Source organism: Eschrichtius robustus, chromosome 1 (assembly GCF_028021215.1).
Source record: "Eschrichtius robustus isolate mEscRob2 chromosome 1, mEscRob2.pri, whole genome shotgun sequence".
In the NCBI taxonomy this organism is placed as follows: Eukaryota; Metazoa; Chordata; class Mammalia; order Artiodactyla; family Eschrichtiidae; genus Eschrichtius; species Eschrichtius robustus.
The window spans coordinates 154,370,345-154,385,327 of NC_090824.1; positions in this window are offsets into that span (position 1 = coordinate 154,370,345).

A 14,983-nucleotide genomic window follows, 5' to 3' on the forward strand; every position below is an offset into this window, starting at 1 on the left:
AGTCTTTGTTTTAAAGTCTGTTTTGTCTGATATGAGAATTGCTACTCCAGCTTTCTTTTGATTTCCATTTGCATGGAATATCTTTTTCCATCCCCTTACCTTCAGTCTGTATAGTCCCTAGGTCTGAAGTGGGTCTCTTGTAGACAGCATATATACGGGTCGTGTTTTTGTTTCCATTCAGTCAGTCTCTGTCTTTTGGTTGGAGCATTTAATCCAGTTACATTTAAGGTAGTTATCGATATGTATGTTCCTATTACCATTTTCTTAATTGTTTTGGGTTTGTTATCGTAGATCTTTTCCTTCTCTTGTGTTTCCTGCCTAGAGAATTTCCTTTAGCATATGTTGTAAAGTTCGTTTGGTTGTGCTGAATTCTCTTAGCGTTTGCTTGTCTGTAAAGGTTTTAATTTCTCTGTCGTATCTGAATGAGATCCTCACTGGGTAGAGTAATCTTGGTTGTAGGTTTTTCCCTTTCATCACTTTAAATATGTCCTGCCACTCCCTTCTGGCTTGTAGAGTTTCTGCTGAAAGATCAGCTTTTAACCTTATGGGGATTCCCTTGTATGTCATTTGTTGTTTTTCCCTTGCTGCTTTTAATATTTTTTCCTTGTATTTAATTTTTGATAGTTTGATTAATATGTGTCTTGGCATGTTTCTCCTTGGATTTATCCTGTATGGGACTCTCTATGCTTCCTGGACTTGATTGAGCATTTCCTTTCCCATATTAGGGAAGTTTTCAACTATAATCTCTTCAAATATTTTTTCAGTCCCTTTCTTTTTCTGTTTTTCTTCTGGGACCCCTATAATTCGAATGTTGATGCATTAATGTTGTCCCAGATGTCTCTGAGACTCTCCTCAATTCTTTTCATTCTTTTTTCTTTATTCTGCTCTGCAGTAGTTATTTCCACTCTTTTGTTTTCCATTTCACTTATCCATTCTTCTGCCTCATTATTCTGCTATTGATTCCTTCTAGAGAATTTTTAATTTCATTTATTCTGTTGTTCATCATTGTTTGTTTGCTCTTTAGTTCTTCTAGGTCTTTGTTAAATGTTTCTTGTATTTTCTACATTCTATTTCCAAGATTTTGGATCACCTTTACTATCATTACTCTGAATTCTTTTTCAGGTAGACTGCCTATTTCCTCTTCATTTTTTTGGTCTGGTGTGTTTTTACCTTGCTCCTTCATCTGCTGTGTATTTCTCTGTCTTCTCACTGTGTTTAACTTACTGTGCTTTGGATCTCCTTTTAGCAGGCTGCAGGTTCGTAGTTCCCATTATTTTTGTTGTCTTCCCCCAGTGGGTAAGGTTGGTTCAGTGGGTTGTGCAGGCTTCCTGGTGGACGGGGCTAGTACCTGTGTTCTGGTGAATGAGGCTGGATCTTGTCTTTCTCGTGTGCAGGACCATGTCCGGGGGTGTGTTTTGGTGTGTCTGTGACCTTATTATGATTTTAGGCAGCTTCTCTGCTAATGGGTGGGGTTGTGTTCCTGTGTTGCTAGTTGTTTGGCATAGGGTGTCCAGCACTGGAGCTTGCTGGTCGTTGAGTGAAGCTGGCTCTTAGCGTTGAGATCCAGATCTCTGGAAGAGCTTTCTCCATTTGATATAACATGGAGGCGGGAGGTCTCTGGTGGACCAATGTCCTGAACTCAGCTCTCCCACCTCAGAGACACAGGCCTGACTTCCAGCTGGAGCACCAAGACCCTATTAGCTACATGGCTCAGAAGAAAATGGAGAAAGAAAGAAAGAAAGAAAGGGAGAGAGAAAGAAAGAAAGAAAGAAAGGGAGAGAGAAAGAAAGAAAGAAAGAGAGAGAGGGAGGGAGAAAGAAAGAAAGAGAGGTTATTAAAATAAAAAATAATTATTAATAAAAGTATGTTGAATAGTAATAAAAAGAAGAAAAAAATAGAAAGAAAGAAGAGAACAACCAAACCAAAAAACAAATCCTCCAATGAAAACAAGTGGTAAAAAGTGTACTAAAAAAAGCAAACGAACAAAAAAACAGAACCCCCCCCCCAAAAAAAAACGGACAGACAGGACCCTAGGACAAATGGTAAAAGCAAAGCTATACAGACAAAGTCACTCAAAGAAGCATACACATACACACTCACAAAAAGAGAAAAAGGAAATATATATATATATATATATTAAAAATAAAAGAGGAAGAGAGCAACCAAATCAATAAACAAATCTACCAATGATAATAAACCCTAAATACTAAACTAAGATAAACATAAAACCAGAAACAAATTAGATGCAGAAAGCAAACCCAAGTCTACAGTTGCTCCCAAAGTCCACTGCCTCAATTTTGGGATGATTCGTTGTCTATTCAGGTATTCCACAGAGGCAGGGTACCTCAAGTTGATTGTGGAGATTTAATACGCTGCTCCTGAGGCTGCTGGGAGAAATTTCCCTTTCTCTTCTTTGTACACACAGCTCCTGGAGTTCAGATGTGGATTTGGCCCTGTCTCTGCGTGTAGGTCACCTGAGGGCATCTGTTCCCACCCAGACAGGACAGGGTTAAAGTAGCAGCTGATTAGGGGGCTCTGGCTCACTCAGGCTGGGGGGACAGAGGGGTACAGAATGCGGGGCGAGCCTGCAGCTGCAGAGACTGGCATGACATTGCACCAGCCTGAGGCATGCTGTGTGTTCTCCTGGGGAAGTTGTCCCTGGATCACGGGACCCTGGCAGTGGCGGGCTGCACAGGCTCCCGGGAGGTGAGGTATGGATAGTGAATTGTGCTTGCAGACAGGCTTCTTGGTGGCTGCAGTAGCAGCTTTAGCATTTCATACCCGTCTCTGGTGTCCTCACTGATAGCCACGGCTCACGCCCATCTCTGAAGCTCGTTTAGGTGGTGATCTGAATCCCCTCTCCTCCCACACCCCGGAACAATGGTCTCTTGCCTCTTAGGCAGTTCCAGACTTTTTCCCGGACTTCCTCCCGGCTAGCCATGGTCCACTAGCCCCCTTCAGGCTGTCTTCACGCATCCAACCCCAGTCCTCTCCCTGGGATCTGAACTCCGAAGCCTGAGCCTCTGCTCCCAGCCCCCACCCTTCCCGGCGGGTGAGCAGACAAGCCTCTCAGGCTGGTGAGTGCTGTTCAGCACTGATCCTCTGTGCAGGAATCTCTCTGCTTTGCCCTCTGCACTCCTGTTGCTGTGCTCTCCTCTGTGGTTCCAAAGCTTCCACCCCCCCCCCCCGCCACCATCCATCTCCGCCAGTGAAGGGGCTTCCTAGTGTGTGGAAACTTCCTCCTTCACTGCTCCCTCCCAAAGGTGCAGGTCCTGTCCCTATTCTTTTGTCTTTGTTTTTTCTTTTTTCTTTTGCCCTGCCCAGGTACATGGGGAGTTTCTTGCCTTTTGGGAAGTCTGAGGTCTTCTGCCAGAGTTCAGTAGGTGTTCTGTAGGAGTTGTTCCACGTGTAGATGTATTTCTGATGTATTTTTGGGGAGGAAGGTGATCTCCACGTCTTACTCCTCCACCATCTTGAAGGTCCGTGTTTCTTCCTCTTGATCTTCCATCTCCCCTTCCTCCTCAGTCCTTTCTTGTCTCCTCCTACAAGAGAAAGAAAGTGTGAGAACTTTTGTTTAAAATGTCATCTGAATAGTAGCCCTCACCCCTATGAAGACACAGAAAAAGATAAAAATTAACACAACCATTGACAGATGACTCTTAACAAAATTGAGAATAATTCCCACTAACTGGAAGGATGGCCAAAAAAGGAAAACTCATCACACATGCTACGCCATCAAGACATATATCAAAATCTCCTTTCTTTGCACTCCCTTTCTCCTTCTCATTTCCCCATACCTTCTGCTCCCCTGAGAATCACCATTTAGCTCTTTAGCAATATGATACAGCTTTCTGGAGGCTCTCAGAATTCAGTTTCTCTCTTTTATTTCCTCCCGATTAACACTTAACTTTGTAATGTTGACAGGAATTATTTATCTCCCAGAAAAACGATAAGGAGCCACACTTGGTGACTTCTTGCGATGGGAGAGCTGTTAGTGGCAGTAAAGTGGGGAATGGCCAGAGTGAATGTCACTGCAGGTCGTGTGTTGCCTATAAGATGGGTCCTTCAGAGAAGTGGTTACTTCTACAAGGTGTAGTTTTTATATCCGTTTAATATACCACATGCCAGGCAGTAAGATTTCGATAAGATCCAATTTTTGCCTAGTAGAGTAACTGGTATGGGAATTGGGGTGGGGCCTTTGGCATGGAAATGACTCCAGCTGAAGCTCTTGGAAGAGATTTCTAGTCAGTGCGAAGTGGGCAGTGAGCGGGGTTTAGGGTGCATCACTTAGAACTAGTCCTGGATGGAGGGTGCTTTGGTTAAGTATGAATTTGAAAAGGAAACAACAGCAACAATAACTTGGAGAACCAAGAAAATATTATGGCCAAAGTGATAAATGGCATGTGATCTATTGCCAGGACCTGAAAAAAAAAAAAAAAAATCCGAGGAACAGTTTGACTTGATCAGTAAAACACAAGAAGACCTGGTGTAGGAAGGATTCATTCACCTTCTCCTTTGTTCTGCACCTTGGCCGTCACACAATTACCACACTTCCAAGCTCCTGACACCAGATGTTTGGGGTTTTTCCTACACTAAGTATTCTCTGTGACACCAGCTGCACGCCCTACAATTTAACTCTTACATTATCTACATGGCAATAGCTTCAGATCCCACAGATGAAGGGCTCGATCCTACAAGGCTGCCCCCTTCTCCCACTTCAGATGCCTTTGCAAGTTCAGGCTGTCACCTGTTTCTGACCCACCAGTTATCAATCCAAGTTTCCAATAATCCTCTCCTCTGGTTTGATTTATTTGCTAGAGGGGCTCATAGAACTCAGGAAAGCAGTTTACTTATTATTTACCCGTTTATTATAAAAGGAGGTGATAAAGATCCAGCCACCCTTTCTGTTAAATCAAGTAACTTGGAAGGGGAAATTAGAAGAAAAGGTCTAGTGGGCATTTGTAAATTTGCCAGTGACTGAGAAAATCATATATGAATTTAATTATAGTAGGCTGAATAATGGCCTCCCAAAGATGTCCATGTCCTAATTCTACAAACTCATAGACATGGTACTTTACATGGCAAAAGGTAACTTTGCAAATGTGAATAAGGTTCTTGAGATGGGGAGATTATTCTGCATTATCCAATGTAATCACAAGGGTTAAGAGGGAGGCAGGAGGGTCAGAGTTAGAGAAAGATATGTGGCTGAAGCAGAGGCTGGAGTGATGTGCGGTCACAAGCCCAGGGAAGCAGGTGGTTTCTAGAAGCTGGAAAAAAGCAAGGAAACAGATTGTCCCCTAGAGTCTTCAGAAGGAACACAACCCTGCCAATCTATTTTAGACTTCAGACCTCCTGAACCCTAAGGTAATAAATTAGTGTTGTTTTAACACACTAAATTTGTTACAGCTGGAATAGTGTATACATACATATATATATAACTATATATATACTTTTAGGTATATATCAATATATCTTAAAGAGTTATTGGAAATAATAATATTATGTATTTTGGCATCTGTGGAAATGAGGCCTGTTTGAGAGAAATTAAGCTAGCTTACACAATTAAGAAATTTCCAGTTCTGAGCCTTTGCATAATATCTTAAGTGTGATGTATCATACCAGTTACACAGACTAAACTAAAAATGCAATTGCAGAATTAAAGCAAGAATTGATAGAAGAAAAGGGTAGAAATCATATTGAAAGAAAGAAAACACTAGTGATATCAGGAACAGATTTCAGCATTCAAAGAAAAACATATTTGTGAGAATATAGTAGATATTGATAACAAAATGGAGGTGGAATCTAAGAAGTTATGAGTTCTGTAAGAAGAAGACAGGACAACTGGAACAGAAACAAAGCTCAAAGACAACATTAAAGAAAACTTTACAGTGTTTGTTAGAAAAACTAGTATATGCATATCAAATGGTTTCATAACAGTACAAGTAACCTCAGTGGAAACATTAACAGGCTGGCAAGATAATTAAATTAATAAAGTACACATCATATAAGCACAGGGGACTAAAAAAGGAAACAAACAATAAAATTACCTAAAAAATAACACAAACTGATCTGACCTCAGACTTTTTTGCTGAAAACGCTGAAGGTAATGGAAAAGCATCTGCTAAGTTCTAAGGGAAATAGACTGTGATTCATCTTTATTGTCACTAATCAAGTTTCCTCTAGGATATAAAAGCTTCATAGGTACAAATATTTTGAAAATTGATCATCCATGTATTATGATTTTTGAAAATAAATTCACACTTATATACTGGCCAACAGAGAGATGAATCAAAATGAATAAATCAGGAATGGGAATTTCATAGCATTAAACAGCCCCATCTTCAGTTTTAGAAACACAAATTAGGAAACCAGTTTAGAGGATGATCGTGTGCTGAGAGGTATATCTTGCAACCAGAGGCAAGTATGGTTCTGCATTGCTCTCTTTAGCTACTCCTTTCTAAGACACCTTCCTAGAACTGGGAAACGAGTTTTGCGTGTGTAACTTGGTTACTTGTGTTTGATTACTACTCAAAACAATAACTGATGAAGCTCTGTTTTGCTACTTATTACAGATGACACCACTATTTACATTTTTAGGTCATGATGCTGAACTATGAACCATCCTCTCCTTACTACCTCTGCTTCCTAGAACCAGGGATACACAGAACAGCAAAATGATAGCTATTTCATTTACAAGGAAATTGCCAAATGAATTTTTTGCATCATCAAAACTCATATTGAATGATGAGTTATTTATTTATTTTTTAATTGGGCAAAGTATAATTATAATCCCAAGAGTGGCAGGCAGTATCTCTCATGAAGCCTCATTTTCTTCCATGTTTTTAGCTATAAAAGGTACTATATTTTGGTTTTATCTTTCAAAATAAATTTATTTATATGTATACTGGCATATAGAAAACAGCAATGCAAAAAATACATTTCATTTTTGGTTCTTTTTTATTGTTTTTCTTCTTCTTTTCAACTTGTAAACTCACTTCCCCCTCTTCTCTCTCTACCCACATCAGCCTATTTCTCCACAGGGAAATAATGTGAATTACCTAGTAATAAACCTTCCATATGTCTTCAGGAACATACATTCTTATACAAATATAATCCTAGGATCCTCTGTGGGTGATATAGAGGGTATGTGTGTGCATGTTTCGTGTGTGTGTGTGTGTGAGTGTGTGTGTGAGTGATTACTTGTTTTTCCAAAATGGGCTACACTTCCTACACAAGGATTTTCCTACTCAGCAATTCTTCATGGAATTTCATCTAAGTCATCTGACATGGTTCTAATTTTTTTCTTTTTAGTGGTTGCATCATAGTCCCTGGCAAGAATGTACAAAGCTTAATTTTTTTTTCTTTTATGGCACTATGTAGCAAACATTCATTATGTACACATATATATGAATATGTATATGTGGATATATATATCCTATATATTCATATATATCTGTGGATATATATATATATGTCCTATATGTGGATATATATATATCCTATATATCCATATATATATATATCCTATTTATCCATCCATATCCTACATACTGCCTAAAAGAGGAAGAGGGGGTTTCGTTTCATTTCTTGGGGTAGATTTTTAAGGATGGGACCAGAGAGTGGAAGAATATATGTACTTTTACTTCCCTGGTGGTGCAGTGGTTAAAAATCGGCCTGCCAATGCAGGGGACACAAGTTTTATCCCTGGTCAGGGAAGATCCCACATGCCGTGGAGCAACTAAGCCCATGCGCCACAACTACTTAGCCTGTGCTCTAGATCCTGCAAGCCATAAATACTGAGCCCACGTGCCACAACTACTGAGCCCACGTGCTGCAACTATTGAAGCCCCCGTGCCTAGAGCCCTGCTCTGCAACAAGAGAAGCCACCACAATGAGAAGCCCGTGTACTGCAACGAAGAGTAGCCCCTGCTCACCGCAACTAGAAAAAGCCCATGTGCAGCAATGAAGACCCAATGCAGCCAAAGAAATAAAATAAAATAAAATAATAAAATTAAAAAAAATGAAACAAAATAAATAAAAAATAAAGTATTCCAACAGATTGCTTTTCTAAAATGCAAAAAGTCTTCACATTTTTACAAACTGTGTATGAATGCACTCTTTACGGCATATTCCTGTCCTCAATAGGTGATGTAACATTTTTAAAAAGTTGCCAGATTGATGAATATTAAGTGCTATTTTGCTATTTTGTTATTTTCATTTTCCTGCTGCTAAGTGACTGTAACCATCTTTTTCTTTGTTCGGGGGCCACCTGGATTCACTCTGCCTCTGTCTTCTCACCACTCCTTCTTTTGGGCAGTTTGTCTCCATCTTGACAGTTTGTAAGAGCTCTTGGTGTGTATTCCTATTAACCCTTTTTCTCCATTACCTTTGTAATTAAAAGAAGCTTTGTTTTAGAAAAAGAGACAGAAGATAAAAGGATCTGAATTTCATTCAGAGATGAAAATGCTTAAAACATTCTCTCTTGGAAAGATTTGCATTTTAATTGGTCTCAAGCCTGAAAAGAATGAAGATCCTAGAGATACTTCTAATCATCAAGGAAAGGGTATAAATCAAACCTCTTTGATGGCTTGATTTGCACTTCTCTCACTGATATTTAGTCTGTACACACTATAGTATCTGGACACTCCATCATGCTGAAAAGCTAAGTATGTGTTAAGTTCAGACTTACAGTGGAGAAGGAGTAGGGGCACAATGGCAGGGGAAGCAGTTTGCAGAGACTTAAACTTTCAGGTCTTAGGTGACTGTAGTGGAACATTTGTTTTGCTCTTATTTTTTTATTGTGGTAAACTGCATATAACATGAAATTTTAAGTACAGAATTCAGTTCAATGGTATTATGTACATTCATAATGTTGTGCAATCATCACCACCATCTATCTCCAGAACATTTTTATCTTCCCAAACTGAAACTCTGTACCCATTAAACACTAACTCCCCCTTCCTTCCTCTCCCTGCTCCTGGCAACCACCATTCTACTGTCTGTTTCCATCGGTTTGACTACTCTAAGTACATAATATAAATGGAATCATACAGTATATGTCTTCCGTGACTGGCTTATTTCACTTAGCATGATGTCCTCAAAGTTCATCCATGATGTAGCATGTGTCAGAAACCCCTTCTTTTTTAAGGCTGAATAATATTCCATTATATGTAAATACCACATTCTATTTATCCTTTCATGCATGCATTGATGGACACTTGCGTTGCTTCCACATTTTAGCTATTGTGAATAATATTGCCATGAACATGGGTGTACAAATATTTCTTTAAAACCTTGTTTTCAGTTTTCTTGAGTATATTCCTAGAAATGGAATTATTAGATCATGTGACAATTCTATTTTTAATTTTTTGAGGAACTGCCATAATGTTTTCCACTGTGGCTCTGCCATTTTACATCCCTATCAAGGGTGCACAAGGGCCCCAATTACTCCACATCCTTGTCAACTCTTGTCATTTTCTGTATTTTTTAAAAATATGTTAGCCATCTTAATGGGTGTGAGTTAGTATCCTGTTGTGGTTTGATTTTCTTTTCCCTAATGATTAGGGATGTTGAGTATCTTTGCATGTACTTATTGGCCATTTGTGTATCTTCTTTGGAAGGACCTTTTGTTTTGAGGTTGCTGCAGGCTTGATTCCATAAAGGGAGCTGACATGCAGACCTCCTGGGCACATAGAAAACAAACTCTCCAGTATTTCCAGAGCACCTAGAATGTCTGGAAGAAGAGAGCTGATGTTTGCCTGAACAATTTAGAGGCAATAGAGGCAGGCTGACATAGTGCAGCACCCTCCCACCACCCCATTGGATAAAAAAGACAAGGACAACAACAGAGGTCCCTGGGCAAATACTCTCCTCAGTCTCTGTATCATGTGGCCATAGATTCCCAATGTGGGTACCAGTATGGGCTCCACCACTTACTACTTGTATAAACTTGGACAACTTAGGTATGTTACTCCCCTTATAGGATGAACCTTGACTTGCTTTTCTGTAAAATTAGGAAAATACCTCCAGGACCTGTTCAAGCATTATAGGATCAAGAGTTGAATGTATATGAAGTTGCCTTCCAATTGATTTAAAACATTCTAGAAATGTGACTGCTTTGGCAACTTTTCAGAGAGAGGCTAATTTCATTCTGTGAGCTGGTAAGCCCTGAAGAGTTACCATTAAATATCTTTTTAGAGTGAGAATAAGATGGCGATTTAAGTTTGGTCCTTCATAAATGTTTGTATATTATTAAAACCTCCTCTTCAGTAAAGATGTCAGAGAGAAGATACTTCACCATGATAGGACATCCTACTCAAAGGTATGATTCATAACAGAAGGTGCTAGACCATGGAATCTGCTTCCCCCTTCCCCCATTCAAAATTTCAAAAAGTGCAGATGAGCTACTGGCCAGTGAATGCATGCCTACGTGCATGAAGATTGGCCTTTTATAGATGAGAATTGAGGTCCTGGGGGTGTGGACGAGCAGGCAGAGCCCACGCCAGACCTGCTAAATAGGGCCCATGTTGTTCTCTTTACCGCCTCCTCATGGCAGCCAGGTGCTTTGCGAACCCAGAAACATTATTTCTGCCATTTACATCATATTTTTTAAAAGTTTGGAAAATATAAGTAGAAAGAAAATCTGTTGGTAGGCAAAGTGTTATGAATCACAGCATCTCTCTGAAGAATTTGAGCCAAGAGGATATTTTGATTTAAACAAGTCATATAATTCAGGCCAAAATGGCTTCCAGAGTTGAACTTCCCAAAACAGTCACATTTCGCCATGTCATTTGGCTGACATAGATAGGGTAATCCCCATTCCTAAGATGAAATGAAAATTCTAGGAAAAATCAAAATCGGCTAGTACCTTTTACATCTGGAGGGCATGGGAGGAAGAGAGACAAAACAGGGAGCATTACAATATTATAATCTGTTAGTCATCAAAGAAATCTTTCTCTATGTTCTATAAATCCAGCTGCATAAACTGCACTAGACTCAAGGACAGCCTACACACACACACACACACACACACACACACACACACACAAAGAATTGAACTAGGGACCACTTTAACGGCAAAGTGGTCGTAAACCAGTGTGTTGGAATTTTTCATCAATATGACATCATTCCCAATGTGACATCGGAGCGCCTACCCTCCATTTCCTCTCCCTCTATCCCTCACACTCGCCCCCTTTCCTCTTAAAGAGATGATGAAGCTGCCTGGGCAGCACAGAAGGATAATAAAAACCTGTATCCCTTAAGCTGAATTCAGCCCACTGAACTGCACAAACAGCAATAACCAAAACAAAGCTAGCAGGAAACGTTTGCACACAGCATCTGTTATGATCACATAACCACGAGACAGCTGTTTAATCCCAACTGTTAACATAAGATCATTTGTGTGTTTGAAGAGCAATCCCATTTGGATTTCCCCCTTTATTTATTTATTTTCTAGCTTTTCCAAGAGAGAGGCTTTCTCAGCTGTAGGATGCAATTTGTGTTTCTGGCTTTTTCCACTTTCACCCTCAGCTTCCGAAGGAGAAGGGTGGTATGGTTTTCTAACTATAAATACTCAGAGGGGAGAGAGGACGGCTGTGTGGTCTCCTAGCTGAGCAGGGCATGGCCCTTTCTCAGCCTTTGGGACCTGCTTTTTGATCCCCAGAACATTTATAAACCATTCTGGTCAGATTATGGGAAAAGGCCCTCACATGAAACGCGTCTGGTGGTCTCAGCCAAATTCTGGTGAGACTTGAGTTTTCTCAGCACCACCCAGGATTGGAACCAATTCCTGTAAAGTTCAGTTCCAAAACCCAATCATTAGGCTCACAATTGCTTTGAAAGGGTCAAGGAAGGATGTCAGCAGTTTGGGTGGCCTGTCTGAGTCCCCACATTGGAACAGTGAGCAGGACACCTAGATGGCTTATGATGGTGAGTTTTAAGGTCATACTTTTTTCTGTTTTTCCATTTACATCATACTTCACTGCCTGCAGGCTCCCTAAATGCTCAGTAAAGAATATGCATGCTTCACTGTTGAATTGTAGCCAGCATACCATAGAAGTGGTTGATGCCAGTGGCAAGCAGGCCAGAGCTGACCACGTGGTCCTGGGGTGAGGGGAGCTGGCCATGCAAATGTGGACAAGCATTAACTTTGAAAACTGCCTGAAATTAGCATTACATAAATCTTTCTTCACCTCCTGCTTTAAATATTTCATTCCATCGAATCCTCCAATTTGATCCCAACATGGTGATAGTATTTGTGACACTAAGTTTATCTTTCTGGGAAATTTGAAAGTCTAAAAGTCCTTCTAAAACTTTTAATATATGTCTTAAACCAGATTCTTAGGACAAGTTCATTTCTAGGTCATACAAACCTTGGGAATGGAAGGGACTTTTCTCTCATTTTCTTTTCCTTTTTTCTATTTTGTTATGCCTGATGTTTAATTTAAATTAATTTCCAGCTTTTTAAAAATTATAATTGACAAGTTAAAGTTGCATATATTTAAGGTAGCCTACTTCATATTTTGATATACATATCCATTTTAACCACCTAATCAAATTAATTAACTTTTTTGATTTTAACTTTTGAAAAATATAAGTTGTTTAAGAGGAATTTATGTCTCTTTTAAATGAAAAATATCACAGCAACAATTTTTGAATGACTGCTGAATTTCTCCTGATTTCTTCTCTCTTGTGGCTCCACATTCTCACAATTATTGCTTTATTCTCCATCTCTGTCCCCTCAAAGAAAAGTTACTCAGGCTTCTACAGAGGTCAGTTTTATGAGATTCAGTAGGAAAAACAAAAGTAGTCAGTGATGGCTGCAGTCAAAAGAGAGTGACTATCAATGTTAGAAAAAATTAAACATTTAGATCAGTCTAGGTGGTGATTTATTATCATACTTAGGTAAAATGCATTTACCTTTAGCTTGACATTCTTTATCACACATCCAAAAGTTTGCATCCAGCTGCAGGGGTGGGGGAGCTACTGTGATCTCTACAGATTTTGAACATCCATCTTAATGGTCCACTTCCCCTGCATGGGGCAAAATCACCAACATCGTTACTGGGAGAAAATCCTTTATCGACTGATTCATTTCCGTGTTTTGTTTCTGCAGCGAGACGGGATATCCTGTAAGGTGGCGAAAAGGGAGGGAAAATTAGTACTATCCGTTTCTGATTTGCCGTTATTATTATTGTTATTTCTACTCTCAAGATGGTATTTTATTTATCTACTGATTTTCATATATAACATGTATTTTTGGCGATGTTTTTCTCCTCTCCTTTCCCATTTTACCCCAGTTAAAAAATTACTCTTGGCAGGATTTGGAAGGGAGTTTATCTTTGCTACATAAAGAAGTTATATCATTTAATATTTGCTACTTTTAATAAAACTAAATAATGAAATAGTTATTAGGTACCCCAGTTTACTGAATAAAAGCCCTGGTTTATTTTATTTGTTTTGCTTAAGTATGGGACCAGTTGAGGAAATAGTTTTGATTGATTTTAACTACAAGAGTGGAGAGAGAAACTCCACTGTCTAAGCAAGCACACAAAAGTTACAAGTATCTCTCAGATGCTCATTAGTCAGCTAAAACCAGGAAATAAATATCCTACTGTTTTGTGATCACTTCCAGTTACTGCTGTCACAGGAAACATAAACAAGAGGGAGATGACCTGAGAAAAACTGGGTCCCAATGGGACCCTGACCAATTCACATACTACACACACCTCACCAGAACACTTAGCCCTGGTGAAAAGAACCAGATGAATCTGCTGCTGCCCCAGTAATGTTTGAAACTGGCCACATATATTTCTGAAACTTTAGCCAAACACTCAAAGTTTCAGAAAAGTATTTTTCTGGATAAGTTTTGTTGTTTTTTTGTCAAGTACAAAACGCTACATTTCAAAGCAGTATATATCTTTGAAACAAAGCTTGAGGATTTTCCCATTCAATAGACTTGTGTTCTGCAAAACATAAGACAGATCTTGGCAAACAACTATTCATGAGATCGTGGTTTTACAGATAAGCACATTTGAAATGAGGACAGGTAGGTAGTATATTGCTTGATATCAGAGGGAGGAAAACAGAAATAAACCAATTCTAAATTAACCAATTAAGATTTCATTTTGCAAAGTGGATCCTTCCTACATTATATCTTCTTCCTTTTTGCATAATGTGACTTCTGAAGTGACAGCCCTTTCTCAAGCTGTTCATCTTGAATATAAGAAACAAATAAACCAAAAAATGAGTAAACATAAAATGGAGGTGAAGTGTTAAGAATGTGGACGGTATGCCAGTAGGAAGTTGTCCTCAGCAGTCCAATGCATCATTTCCTACCGTTTCTGTTTCCACCTCACCTTTCTCCTGTCCATACATCCCCCTGTTTTTCCATGGTCTATGCCCCATGGCCTGTATGGATGTGTCATGCTGAGTTCCAGCTTTGCTTTTTCTAATCTACATTTCCTTTCAAGGTTAGACCAGGGGTCAAAGAGAATTTCTGCTTACCCATTATCTATTCCTCTGATTATTTCATATTACATCAGCTTTCCTCATGATTCTTAATAATGAGCTCTACTTGAGAACTTATTCAATATTTTTTAATATAAGACACAGGGCAAAAGTTAGAAGCACTCCCAAATTTACCTGTCACACATCCTCTGGAAAGTTTGTATCTCGGTTAAGTCTTGGGGGAAAAAATGTTTGCAATTGCTTCTAAATTGTTGGACTGTAGCCACTCTTTACTCCCTCTTCACATCACCTCCTATGTCCCTCCCAACAATCTGCACATACTATGGAGGAAATGGAAATTCTGTCCAAGACGGCTCAGTCCCATTGTCCTTGTAAATCTGATCAGACATAACTCAGCACAATACAAAGCGTAGATTTCAATTTACTTGTTAGAAATATTCCTGAGAACAATTTATACTTTGAAATATGTGTTTTAAATTTGTTAACTCGCTTGCTTGCTGCTGTTTGGTTTTCT